This window comes from Trachypithecus francoisi, unplaced genomic scaffold, assembly GCF_009764315.1.
Source record: "Trachypithecus francoisi isolate TF-2019V2 unplaced genomic scaffold, Tfra_2.0 Lachesis_group5, whole genome shotgun sequence".
In the NCBI taxonomy this organism is placed as follows: Eukaryota; Metazoa; Chordata; class Mammalia; order Primates; family Cercopithecidae; genus Trachypithecus; species Trachypithecus francoisi.
The window spans coordinates 56,774,954-56,787,927 of NW_022681470.1; the positions used below are offsets into that span (position 1 = coordinate 56,774,954).

The 12,974-nt window shown below is 43.2% G+C and overlaps 1 non-coding gene across 1 annotated transcript; it reads right to left on the reverse strand.

The window, feature by feature from the left end:
* Window positions 1–5,286: 5,286 nt before the first annotated feature.
* Window positions 5,287–5,394, reverse strand: LOC117076977. Its single transcript, XR_004434584.1, has one exon. It is a non-coding gene; the product is annotated as a U6 spliceosomal RNA (small nuclear RNA).
* Between the last annotated feature and the right edge of the window lie 7,580 nt (window positions 5,395–12,974).

A 12,974-nucleotide genomic window follows, 5' to 3' on the forward strand; every position in this document is an offset into this window, starting at 1 on the left:
AGTCCCAGCTACTCAGGAGGCAGAGGTGGGAGGATTCATTGAGCCCAGGAGATCAAGGCTGTATGCAGTGAGCCACGATCTCGCCACTGCACTCTGGCCTGGGCAACAGAGTCTCAAGGAAAAGAAGGGAAGAAAAGAAAAGAAAGAAGGAAGGAAGGAAAGGAGGGAGGGAAGAAAAAACCATAGGCAGCTGGATGTGCCATGTGATGGACTTTCTTTTTCTCTTCTGGACAGGCAATAAAAATTGGGACCAACTTGGCCACATCTCAGGGAGAAAATGGGTCTTGTTAGCCAGTCCCAAATGCAAAAGACTCATTCAGGTCCTGAAGACATAGGGAAGGCACAATGGTCTTCTCTTTTCTGTGGTTTTTCTTTTTTTTTTTTTTTTTGAGACGGAGTCTCGCTCTGTGGCCAGGCTGGAGTGCAGTGGCGCGATCTCGGCTCACTGCAAGCTCCGCCTCCCGGGTTTACGCCATTCTCCTGCCTCAGCCTCCCGAGTAGCTGGGACTACAGGCGCCCGCCAACTCGCCCGGCTAGTTTTTGTATTTTTAGTAGAGACGGGGTTTCACCGTGTAGACCAGGATGGTCTCGATCTCCTGACCTCGTGATCCACCCGTCTCGGCCTCCCAAAGTGCTGGGATTACAGGCTTGAGCCACCGCGCCCGGCCAGCCACCGCGCCCGGCCGGTTTTTCTTAATAGAAAAAGAAAAAGGAGAAATCTTAAACCTGGTGCAACTAAATGGAAAACCTTGCAAATCTCCTGATAAAATGATGTGGGGACTCTGGGACTATGAAGTTCTCTTTAACAAATCATAGTGAACTTTCCCAAAAGCCTGATACTCAGCAATATCTTGAACAAGATTTTAGAAGATTCGAGGCAGAGATGCAAACATGTTTCCACTAAGAGAAACGTTGAGCTGTTTAAATGTGTTGTTGGTGCAAGATAATTTTGTTTTAATGTGACAGTTTTGGCATGAAAGATTTGATGGGAGTTGTTTGCTCTTTGAAAGCCATTAGGGGAGAATTTACATCTGCTGGTTTTGAGATGAAATGGCAAGAAATAACCAAACTCTTAACATTAAGCCAGTGTAAAAACTCAGCCAAATCAATTTCAGTGTACGGGCTTTTCCTGCAGTGTGGTGAGGCAAGTCTTCTCTGGGAGGCCACTGCCTTTGGAGAGACCTACCCAGATGGCGGGGCAGAGATAGCTGAGCATGGCCATTCTCTTGTGGGATCATCACCCACTCAATCTCAGCTCTGTTGTTGACTCGTTACTCTGACTTTTACAACATCACCCCTCACACCTGAGTTTTTCTATTCATTAAGTGGAGGTAATAATATTTGTCTTTTCTGCATAGTACAATGAGGAGTGTAAGCAAATGGAAGGGAAGTTTTGAAATCTTGGCAATCTAAAGGATATTCTTCAGGCTCCCTAGAAAACATCTCAGTAGAAAATGTGTAAAATATACATAATCCAAATCAAGTCATCCAGAGCAACATTAGGTAAGATCTTCATTCCCAAAATAAAAATAGAAAAGAAAAACAATGATAAAAATTAAACACTAGCTATTTTTCAAAATGATAAAATTGCAAAATTCCAAGAGAGTATATTAAGTGTTTTTAACACACACGTGTGGGGGGGCATGTGCTAGCCATAGAGACAGATCTTAAGGTAAGCCAAGAAGAGGAAAATATTTAATGTAGATTACAAGAGCTATATAGAAAAATTCTCTAAAGTTATAAAGCATAATACATTTTATGTTGGATGTAGAAAAGTATTAAATATTCCATAAAGGGCTTTAGAATCATTTTTCTCTATCATCCCTTTCAGAGATCTGATAAGGCAGATTTATAATTGCAATCAGTTATACATGAGGTAATTGAAGTAGAATAGAGGAAAAAATTTCATCATGAAAAGAATTCAAACAAGCTTTTGAATTCTATTTCTCAGTCTCTGGGTATAACAAATGAAGTTGGCTGGGCGCGGTGGCTCAAGCCTGTAATCCCAGCACTTTGGGAGGCCGAGACGGGCGGATCACGAGGTCAGGAGATCGAGACCATCCTGGCTAATACGGTGAAACCCCGTCTCTACTAAAAACTACAAAAAACTACCCGGGCGACGAGGCGGGCGCCAGTAGTCCCAGCTACTTGGGAGGCTGAGGCAGGAGAATGGCGTAAACCCAGGAGGCGGGGCTTGCAGTGAGCTGAGATCCAGCCACTGCACTCCAGCCTGGGTGGCAGAGCCAGACTCCGTCTCAAAAAAAAACAAAAAAAAACAAATGAAGTTTACTTTCAACTTGCCAATTTATTGCAAATTCAAATAAGAGACTAGATAGAACTTGGTTTAGAAATGATTTTAAACACTGTATTTTTTAAAGAAGTTTCACTTGAAGCACATTATATGTAATGAAGTATTTTGAAAGTGTTAACATAATAGCAATTACCATAAAACTTTAAAAGTTGTCAGCACGATAGCTCTCTTGTGCCTCTTAGTGACTTTAGGACTAACACAGATCATTGTAGCAATTCAAAATTGTCCAACTTAGTGTGGTACGGTGGCTCACACCTGTAATTCTAGCACTTTGGGAGGCCTAGGCAGGTGGATCACTTGAGGCCAACAGTTCAAGACCAGCCTGGGCAACATGGCGAAATGCTGTCTCTACTAAAAATATGAAAATTAGCCAGGCATGGTGGCATATGTCTGTAGTCCCAGCTGCTTGGGAGGCTGAGGTGGGAGGATCACTTGAAACCGGGAGGTGGAAGTTGCAGTGAGACAAGATGGTGCCATTGCACTCCAGCCTGGGCAACAGAGTGAGACCCTGTCTCAAAAAAATAAAACATTGTCCAACCGTCTTCTAGAACAATGACAGCTATCCAACTGAGGCTTAAAATGAGGTACAAAGTACTTTGAATCCCTAAATTGGGCCAACTTTTGATAATGCTTTTACTGATGTCAGATAAGATACAGACAAAACACCTCATTTGTTATGAAACTATTTTGAAACCCACTCTTTAGGAAAATAATTTTAGTCTCCTAAGTCATTTCACATGTGCAAGCATTTCCTGCAGACTGGTTGCCTTTTGCCTTCCACTTTTACACTTAGACACATCTCACATGGCTTCATTGATCAAATAATTAATGGATAGGTACTTTCTATAGAAAATATAACTTCAGGCTGGGTGCGCCTGGCGCAGTGGCTCACCCTTGTAATCCCAGCACTTTGGGAGGCCAAGGCAGGCAGATCACGAGGTCAGGAGTTGGAGACCAGCCTGGCCAGCATGGTGAAATCTCCTCTCTACTAAAAATACAAATATTAGCCAGGCATGGTGGTGCATGCCTGTAATCCCAGCTACTCGGGAGGCTGAGGTGGAAGAATCACTTGAACCTGGGAGGTGGAGGTTGCAGTGAGCCAAGATCGCACCACTGCACTCCAGCATGGGCGACACAGCCAGGCTCCACTTCAAAAAATAAAAATAAAAATAAAAACAATAAAACAACAACAATAATAAAAAAAAAAACCCACTGCACTGATTTCACTTGCCTCCTATTTTCCCCAGGAAGGAAAGTTCTTACCTTTCTCCCGGAAGGCTTTTATTTATTTCTGAACCTCCAGTGCCTTACATAGTGCATGCCATGAAGCAAACGCCTAAGTTTGTTCCTGTAATCAGGTAATAAATAACCATCTGAGAGTCCAGAGCTGCAGGCTCCACTCCTGGCTCTGTGACTGCATGTGGGCTTTTCAGTGAGGCCCTACACCGCTCTGGCTACCAGGTTCTTTAACTCTAAATCAAGCAAGCTAAACTAAAACTGTGATGACCCTTTCAGCTCCAAAGTCCCACCGCTCTGTCATTCTGATTCTTTGTGTCTCCCACAAAACCTAGGACAACTCTGGAAGGACACAGTAGGTTCTCAGTAAATGTCTATTCATTTGACTGTAGTAGTACTGGATAGTGGATGATGGACTTAAAAAACAAAAATCAGCCTAATGCTAAAATTTTCTGCAGTTGCTGGGAGTCCAGCTAGATACTCTGGATAACAGACACAGTGGGGACCGAATATCCTGGGAGCAAGGAAGTAAGATGTGACTGCAGAGTTGCTTTTGTTGCAGTTTAAGAATTTTTTTTTTTTTTTTGAGACGAAGTCTGGCTCTGTTGCCCAGGCTGGAGTGCAGCGGTGCAATCTCGGCTCACTGCAACCTCTGCCTCCCAGGCTCAAGGAATTCTCCTGCCTCAGTCTCCCGAATAGCTGGGATTACAGGGACGCCCCATCGTGCCCAGCTAATTTTGGTATTTTTAGTAAAGACGGGTTTTCACCATATTCCCCAGGCTGGTCTTGAACTCCTGACCTCAGGTGATCCACTCACCACCGCCTCCCAAATTGCTGGGATTACAGGCATGAGCCACCGCACCCAACCTAATAATTTTTAAAATATGGCCCAAAGGCTTCAGATTTATGGCAGTCAATCTTAGGTAACTTATTTGTATATGCACTTTGTTCAAGTAAGTGAGCGAACACACAAAGCAAAGTTGGAGAGGGATAGAAAATGAGAGAAGAAAAGAGGAGAAAGGATTCAAAGTTGCAAACTTTAAGACAAATCAATTGAAAAGTAGATATCAACACTGCAGAAGGATTTTCCATTTTACACAAGGAATGCAAGCTTGCATTGAACAGTAAATAGGGTGTTTTTATTTTGATAAATTTGGCTTACATCTAACTTTTTAAAAACAAATCCATCAAATAAAGCAAAGTATGTATTTAATTACATTTGCAAAAGATTATCTGAATTATTTCCAGTTTTTGGAATAGCTGCCATGAGTCTCATGCCATAGCTCCATTGTATTGCTAAGTCACTTAAAAATGGAGGTTGACCTTTTGTGTGTTTTGGGGGGTATTTTATTTATTTAGTTTTTCAATTTGACAGTCATTTTATTTATTTATCTTTTTTTTTGTTTGTTTGAGATAGGATCTCGCTCTGTCACCCAGGATGGAGTGCAGTGGCACAATTACAGCTCACTGCAGCCTCAAACTCCTGGGCTCAAGCAATCCTCCTGCCTCAGTCTCCTGAGTAGCTGATCCTACAGGCATGTGCCACCACATCTGGCTAATTTAAAAAAATATTTTTTAGAAATGGGTTGTCTTTATATTACGCAGGCGGATCTCAAAATCCTGGCTTTAAGCGATCCTCCTGCCTCAACCTCCCAAGGTGGTAGAATTACAGGTGTGAGCCACTGCTCTCTACCTATTTTTTTTTTTAATTTTTAAAAATACATATTTAAAATTTTTTAATAAATACGGGACACCTCACAAATTTGCGTGGCATCCTTGCACAGGGGCCATGCTAATCTGCTCTGTATTGTTCTAGCTTTTAGTGTATGAGAACTTTTTTTTTTTTCTGAGACAGAGTCTCACTTTACCACCCAGGCTGGAGTGCAGTGGTGGGATCTTGGCTCATTGCAACCTCCACCTCCCGAGTTTAAGTGATTCTCATGCCTCAGCCTCCCGAGTAGCTGGGATTACAGGTGTGCACCACCACACCTGGCTAATTTTTGTATTTTTAGTAGAGATGGGGTTTCACGATGTTGACCAGGCTGGTCTTGAACTCCTGACTTCAAATGATTCACTCTCCTTGGCCTCCTAAAGTGCTGAGATTACAGGCGTGAGCCACCACAACTGGCCCGAGCACTACTTTTTAACTGATACATATTAGAGACACATATTTTGGAGTACATGGGATAACTTGATACATTTACACCATCAAACCAGGATAACTGGGATATTCATCACCTTAAATATTTATTTTTGCTTTATACTAGGAGCATTCAAGTTATTATCTTCTAGCTATTTTAATTATTCTATCCTGGCCGGGTGTGATGGCTCACCCCTGTTATCCCAGCACTTTGAGAGACCAAGGAGGGCAGATCACTTGAGCCCAGGAGTTTGAGACCAGCTTGGACAACATGGTGAAACCCCTTCTCTACAAAAAATACAGAAATTAGCCAGGCTTGGTGGTGCACACCTGTAGTCCCAGCTACTTGGGAAGCTGAGGCTGGAAAATTGCTTGAGTGCAGGAAGTTGAGGTTGCGGTGAGGCCTAACTGTGCCACTGGACTGCAGCCTGCGTGACAGAGGGAGACCCTGTCTCAAACAGAAACAAAAACAAACTTCAATGTGCAGTCAATTAACGTTAACTGTAGTTACTCTACTGATCTATAGAACACCAGGTCTTATTTCTTTTAAGTGTGTATTTGTACCCATTAATCGACCTCTGTTTATCCCCCTCTCCCTGTTACCCTTCCCAGCCTCTGGTAACCACCAGTCTACTCTCTATCTTTATAAGATCTACTTTTTAGCTCCCTCGTATGAGTGAGAACATGAGATATTTGTCTCTCTATGCCTGCCGTATTTCACTTAATATAATGACCTCCAGTTCCATCCATGTTGCTGCAAATAACACAACTTCACTCTTTTTTTTTTTTTTTTTTTTTGAGATGAAGTCTCGCTCTGTCACCCATGCTGGAGTGCAGCGGTATGATTTCAGCTCACTGCAACCCTGCCTCCTGGGTTCAAGCAATTCTCCTGCCTCAGCCTCCCAAGTAGCTGGAATTACAGGTGCCCACCACTACACCTGGCTAATTTTTGTAGTTTTAGTAGAGACAAGGTTCTCCATGTTGGCCAGGCTGGTCTTGAACTCCTGACCTCAGATGATCTGCCCACCTCAGTCTCCCAAAGTGCTGGGATTACAAGCATGAGCCACCACGCCCGACCAACTTCACTCTTTTAATGGCTGGATAATATTGTATTGTGTATATAGGCCGTATTTTGTTTATCCATTCATCCATTGATGAACAGACCTTTTCTAATTAAACATTTTTAGAATCTAAGAATAAAAGACCTAATTATGTGTTTAAGGTATTCTAAAAAAACAGTGACTTGCACATTCAAATATAATTATCATTGCCTCTAAGATTATTATTGTCACAGTAGAAGGTCCCCTTGTAACGCACACACACACACACAAATGAACAATGTATGATTTCTAGCTCTTTGTCAGTGGTGTTAACTAAAGTCTTGCTTGAATTTTCTATTTAAACTTAGAGAATGTTGTTAAACACAAAACAATCATTAAAAAAACTAGTAAGAAAACTAATGGTCAAAGAATTATTTAACATGCTCATATAGTATAACATTCTTTACTAGAGTTAAGTGAAATAACTTGTTAAGGCAAAAGCTTATCAAAGTGGCATCTTTGACAGGCTCGAGCTTCCTAAAAGAAGCCATAGGGAAGAGTGGCTAGGGGCAAAAATAAATAATGGAGTCTCTGTTTCTTCCACTTACAATCTCTTCACAATCTCTCTGTGCCTCAGTTTTTTTCTTTTTTTTAGACAGAGTCTTGCTCTGTTGCCTAGGCTGGAGTTTAGTGGCATGATCTCAGCTCACTGCAGTCTCTGTCTCCTGGGTTCAAGCGATTCTCATGCCTCAGCCTCCGAGTAGCTGGGATTACAGGTGTGCACCACCACACCTGGCTAATTTTTGTATTTTTAGTAGAGATGGGGTTTCACGATGTTGACCAGGCTGGTCTTGAACTCCTGACTTCAAATGATTCACTCTCCTTGGCCTCCTAAAGTGCTGAGATTACAGGCGTGAGCCACCACAACTGGCCCGAGCACTACTTTTTAACTGATACATATTAGAGACACATATTTTGGAGTACATGGGATAACTTGATACATTTACACCATCAAACCAGGATAACTGGGATATTCATCACCTTAAATATTTATTTTTGCTTTATACTAGGAGCATTCAAGTTATTATCTTCTAGCTATTTTAATTATTCTATCCTGGCCGGGTGTGATGGCTCACCCCTGTTATCCCAGCACTTTGAGAGACCAAGGAGGGCAGATCACTTGAGCCCAGGAGTTTGAGACCAGCTTGGACAACATGGTGAAACCCCTTCTCTACAAAAAATACAGAAATTAGCCAGGCTTGGTGGTGCACACCTGTAGTCCCAGCTACTTGGGAAGCTGAGGCTGGAAAATTGCTTGAGTGCAGGAAGTTGAGGTTGCAGTGAGGCCTAACTGTGCCACTGGACTGCAGCCTGCGTGACAGAGGGAGACCCTGTCTCAAACAGAAACAAAAACAAACTTAATGTGCAGTCAATTAACGTTAACTGTAGTTACTCTACTGATCTATAGAACACCAGGTCTTATTTCTTTTAAGTGTGTATTTGTACCCATTAATCGACCTCTGTTTATCCCCCTCTCCCTGTTACCCTTCCCAGCCTCTGGTAACCACCAGTCTACTCTCTATCTTTATAAGATCTACTTTTTAGCTCCCTCGTATGAGTGAGAACATGAGATACTTGTCTCTCTATGCCTGCCGTATTTCACTTAATATAATGACCTCCAGTTCCATCCATGTTGCTGCAAATAACACAACTTCACTCTTTTTTTTTTTTTTTTTTTTTTGAGATGAAGTCTCGCTCTGTCACCCATGCTGGAGTGCAGCGGTATGATTTCAGCTCACTGCAACCCTGTCTCCTGGGTTCAAGCAATTCTCCTGCCTCAGCCTCCCAAGTAGCTGGAATTACAGGTGCCCACCACTACACCTGGCTAATTTTTGTAGTTTTAGTAGAGACAAGGTTTCTCCATGTTGGCCAGGCTGGTCTTGAACTCCTGACCTCAGATGATCTGCCCACCTCAGTCTCCCAAAGTGCTGGGATTACAAGCATGAGCCACCACGCCCGACCAACTTCACTCTTTTTAATGGCTGGATAATATTGTATTGTGTATATAGGCCGTATTTTGTTTATCCATTCATCCATTGATGAACAGACCTTTTCTAATTAAACATTTTTAGAATCTAAGAATAAAAGACCTAATTATGTGTTTAAGGGTATTCTAAAAAAACAGTGACTTGCACATTCAAATATAATTATCATTGCCTCTAAGATTATTTATTGTCACAGTAGAAGGTCCCCTTGTAACGCACACACACACACACAAATGAACAATGTATGATTTCTAGCTCTTTGTCAGTGGTGTTAACTAAAGTCTTGCTTGAATTTTCTATTTAAACTTAGAGAATGTTGTTAAACACAAAACAATCATTAAAAAAACTAGTAAGAAAACTAATGGTCAAAGAATTATTTAACATGCTCATATAGTATAACATTCTTTACTAGAGTTAAGTGAAATAACTTGTTAAGGCAAAAGCTTATCAAAGTGGCATCTTTGACAGGCTCGAGCTTCCTAAAAGAAGCCATAGGGAAGAGTGGCTAGGGGCAAAAATAAATAATGGAGTCTCTGTTTCTTCCACTTACAATCTCTTCACAATCTCTCTGTGCCTCAGTTTTTTTCTTTTTTTTTAGACAGAGTCTTGCTCTGTTGCCTAGGCTGGAGTTTAGTGGCATGATCTCAGCTCACTGCAGTCTCTGTCTCCTGGGTTCAAGCGATTCTCATGCCTCAGCCTCCGGAATAGCTGGGACCACAGGCACGCACCACCACACTCGGCTAATTTTTGTATTCTTAGTAGAGATGGGGTTTCACAATGTTGGCCAGGCTGGTCTTGAACTCCTGACCTCAAGTGATCTGCACACCTTGGCCTCCCAAAGTGCTGGGATTATAGGCATGAGCCACCATGCCTGGCTGTTCCTCAGTTCTTCTTTCATTTTTAAAATGGGAGTGATAATAGTAGTACCTTACAGGGTTGTTGAACAAGTTAGTTAATATAAAGTGTGTAGGACAGGGTCAGGTCCCCAGTAATTCCTATTTAAATGTTTGCCTTTTTTTTTTTTTGAGACAGAGTCTCCCTCTGTCACCCAGGCTGGTGTGCAATGGTGCGATCTCGACTCATTGCAACCTCGGCCTCCTGGGTTCAAGTGATTCTGCTGTCTCAGCCTCCTGAGTAACTGTGACTACAGGCGCACGCCACCACGCCCAGCTAATTTTTCTATTTTTAATAGAGACAGGGTTTCACCATGTTGGCCAGGATGGTCTCGATCTCCTGACCTCGTGATCCACCTGCCTCGGCCTCCCAAAGTGCTGGGATTACAGGCGTGAGCCACCGAGCCCGGCCAATGTTTACTATTATTATTAGATAAAAGACAGGAGTGGAATTTTCAAATGAGATAATATCTATATATGAGGACGACATACATTTTTATTTTACCTTCTGCCAGTTCTCTGTGAAAGTTCTGACAAGCTCAATTTTCTTTTCTCTTTCTTTTTTTGTTTTTATTTTTGTTTTTGAGACAAGGTCTCATACTGTCACACACGCAGAGTACAGTGGTCCAGTCACAGCTCACTGTGCCTCCATCTCCCAGGCTCAAGCCATCCTCCCACCTCAACCTCCCAAGTAGCTGGAACCACAGGCGATTGCCACTACACCTGGCTAATTTTTCTTCTTTTCTTTGTAGAGACAGAATCTTGTTACATTGCCCAGGCTGGTCGCAAACTCCTGCACTCAAGTGATCTTCCTGCCTTGACTTCCCAAAGTGCTAGGATTATAGGCATGAGCCACCATACCCAGAGACCAATTTTGTTTTCTTTCTGCAATCTCTCCGTGCATTATGATAATGACTGCCCAGGTCATTAAGGTGCCCTGGTCAGTTGGTGGCAATTTTTACAGCTTCTGTATTGCTGGCATAAAATCCTGGGGAAATACAGGCTTTCTAAGCTTTTTGTATGGATTCAGATTTATTTCTGGTTACCAGGGCTTTCACCTGTTGTACATCATATCTTAACACAGTTGGTTAAGAAATGGTGGTTTGTTGATAGGTTTGAACTCAAGCTAAATGATCCACGTACATTTCTCTTGCCTCATTGCATGTGAGCCTCCTTTCTGCCTCAGGATATTAAGTCCTCCACAAACAGACTGTCCCATTCCAACTCTGCAAACTCTGTCCTGCCTACTTACGTGAAATTAATGATTGCTAAAATGTCATAGGTGTTACCGAGGGCAAAAGAAAAACATTTAAGGGACATGGCACACAGTATTGATTGCTTACCCCAACCTATTCTCTTTCTTCCTTGCCAACAGACACCCAATTTTTCCTCTCTAGAAAAGTAACCCTATAAGGCCAGGTGTGGTGGCTCACGCCTGTAATCCCAACACCTTGGGAGGCTGAGGCGGGTGGATCATCTGAGGTCAGCAGTTCGAGACCAGCCTGACCAATATGGTCTAACCCCTCTACTAAAAATACAAAAATTATCTAGGCATAGTGGTGTGTGCCTGTAGTCCCAGCTACTCACGAGGCTGAGACAGGAGAACATCTTGAACCCGGGAGGCAGAGGCTGCAGTGAGCCAAGATTGCACCACTGCACTCCAGCCTAGGCAACAAAGCAAGACTCCGTCTCAAAAAAAAAAAGGAAAAGAAAAAGAAAAGTAACCCTATAGTGAGCTCAGCTCAGAGATAAATCCTGAATATTCTAATGGCCATTCCATTCCCGTTCCCAGTGACTGGTTTATGGGGTGAGCATGTGACTAGTATCTCATTAATGACAGAGAGAGGAACCTGGCTGGACATGGTGGCTCACCGCTGTAATCCTAACACATTGGGAGGCCAAGGCAGGTGGATCACTTGAGGCCAGGAGTTTGAAACCAGCCTGGCCAACATGGTGAAACCCCAACTCTACTAAAAATACAAAAAAAAAAATCAACCAGGCATGGTGGCAGGCACCTGTAATCCCAGCTACATGGGAATCTGAGGCAGGAAAATCGCTTGAACCTGGGAGGCAGAGGTTGCAGTAAGCCGAGATTGCGCCACTGCACTCTAGGGTGACAGAGCGAGACTCCATCAAAAAAATAAAAAGAGGAAACTTCCAGGGGGTTTATTTGGAGTATTTCTTTTCTGGAATGAAAAAAGAGGGTCTGGTGCAGGGGCTTATGCCTGTAATCCCAGCACTTTGGGAGGCCAAGGTGAGTGGATCGCGAGGTCAGGAGATCAAGACCATCCTGGCCAACATGGTGAAACCCAGTCTCTACTACAATACAAAAAATTAGCCGGGCATGGTGGTGCATGCCTGTAGACCCAGCTACTCAGGAGGATGAGACAGGGGAATCGCTTGACCCTGGGAAGAGGAGGTTGCAGTGAGCCGAGATTGTGCCAGTGCACTCCAGCCTGGTGACAGAGCAAGGCTCTGTCTACGAAAGAAAGAAAGAGCCGGGTGCAGTGGCTCAAGCCTGTAATCTCAGCACTTTGGGAGGCCGAGACAGGCAGATCACGAGGTCAGGAGATCAAGACCATCCTGGCTAACACGGTGAAACCCTGCATTTAAAAAAAAAAAATACAAAAAACTAGCTGGGCGAGGTGGCGGGCGCCTGTAGTCCCAGCTACTCAGGAGGCTGAGGCAGGAGAATGGCGTAAACCCAGGAGGCGGAGCTTGCAGTGAGCTGAGATCCGGCCACTGTACTTCAGCCTGGGCGACAGAGCGAGACTCCATCTCAAAAAAAAAAAAAGAAAAGAGAGAGAGAAATAGAGAGAGAAGAGAGAGATAAAAGAAAGAGTAAACAGAATACCCTAATTTCTTGCATTGGACATTGTTTTTGTTGTTGTTGTTATTCCAATGTGATTCCTAGAATTGCTGCAGCCACCCCACAACAACAAAAGCTGTCACAGGATAAGTCAACACGTTGACAATGACAGTGATAGAAAGAAATGGGGCCCTAATGAGGTCACTGAGCCATGGATTAAGCAGCACTGGGGCTGCCCCACCTTTGAACCTCTTATTGGGTGAGGGAGAGTATATTTTTCTTATTGTCGAAGACAGTTGTCTGGGCTTTCTGTTACTTGAGACTTAAGAAAACCAAGGGCAACTGAGCAGAGTGGCTCATGAGGATAATCGCAGCACTTTGGGAGGCAGAGGCAGGCAGATCGTTTGAGCTCAAGAGATCAACACCAGCCTGGGGGACATGGTGAAACTCTGTCTCTACAGAAAAATACAAAAATTAGTCAGACACAGCGCGCCTGTAGC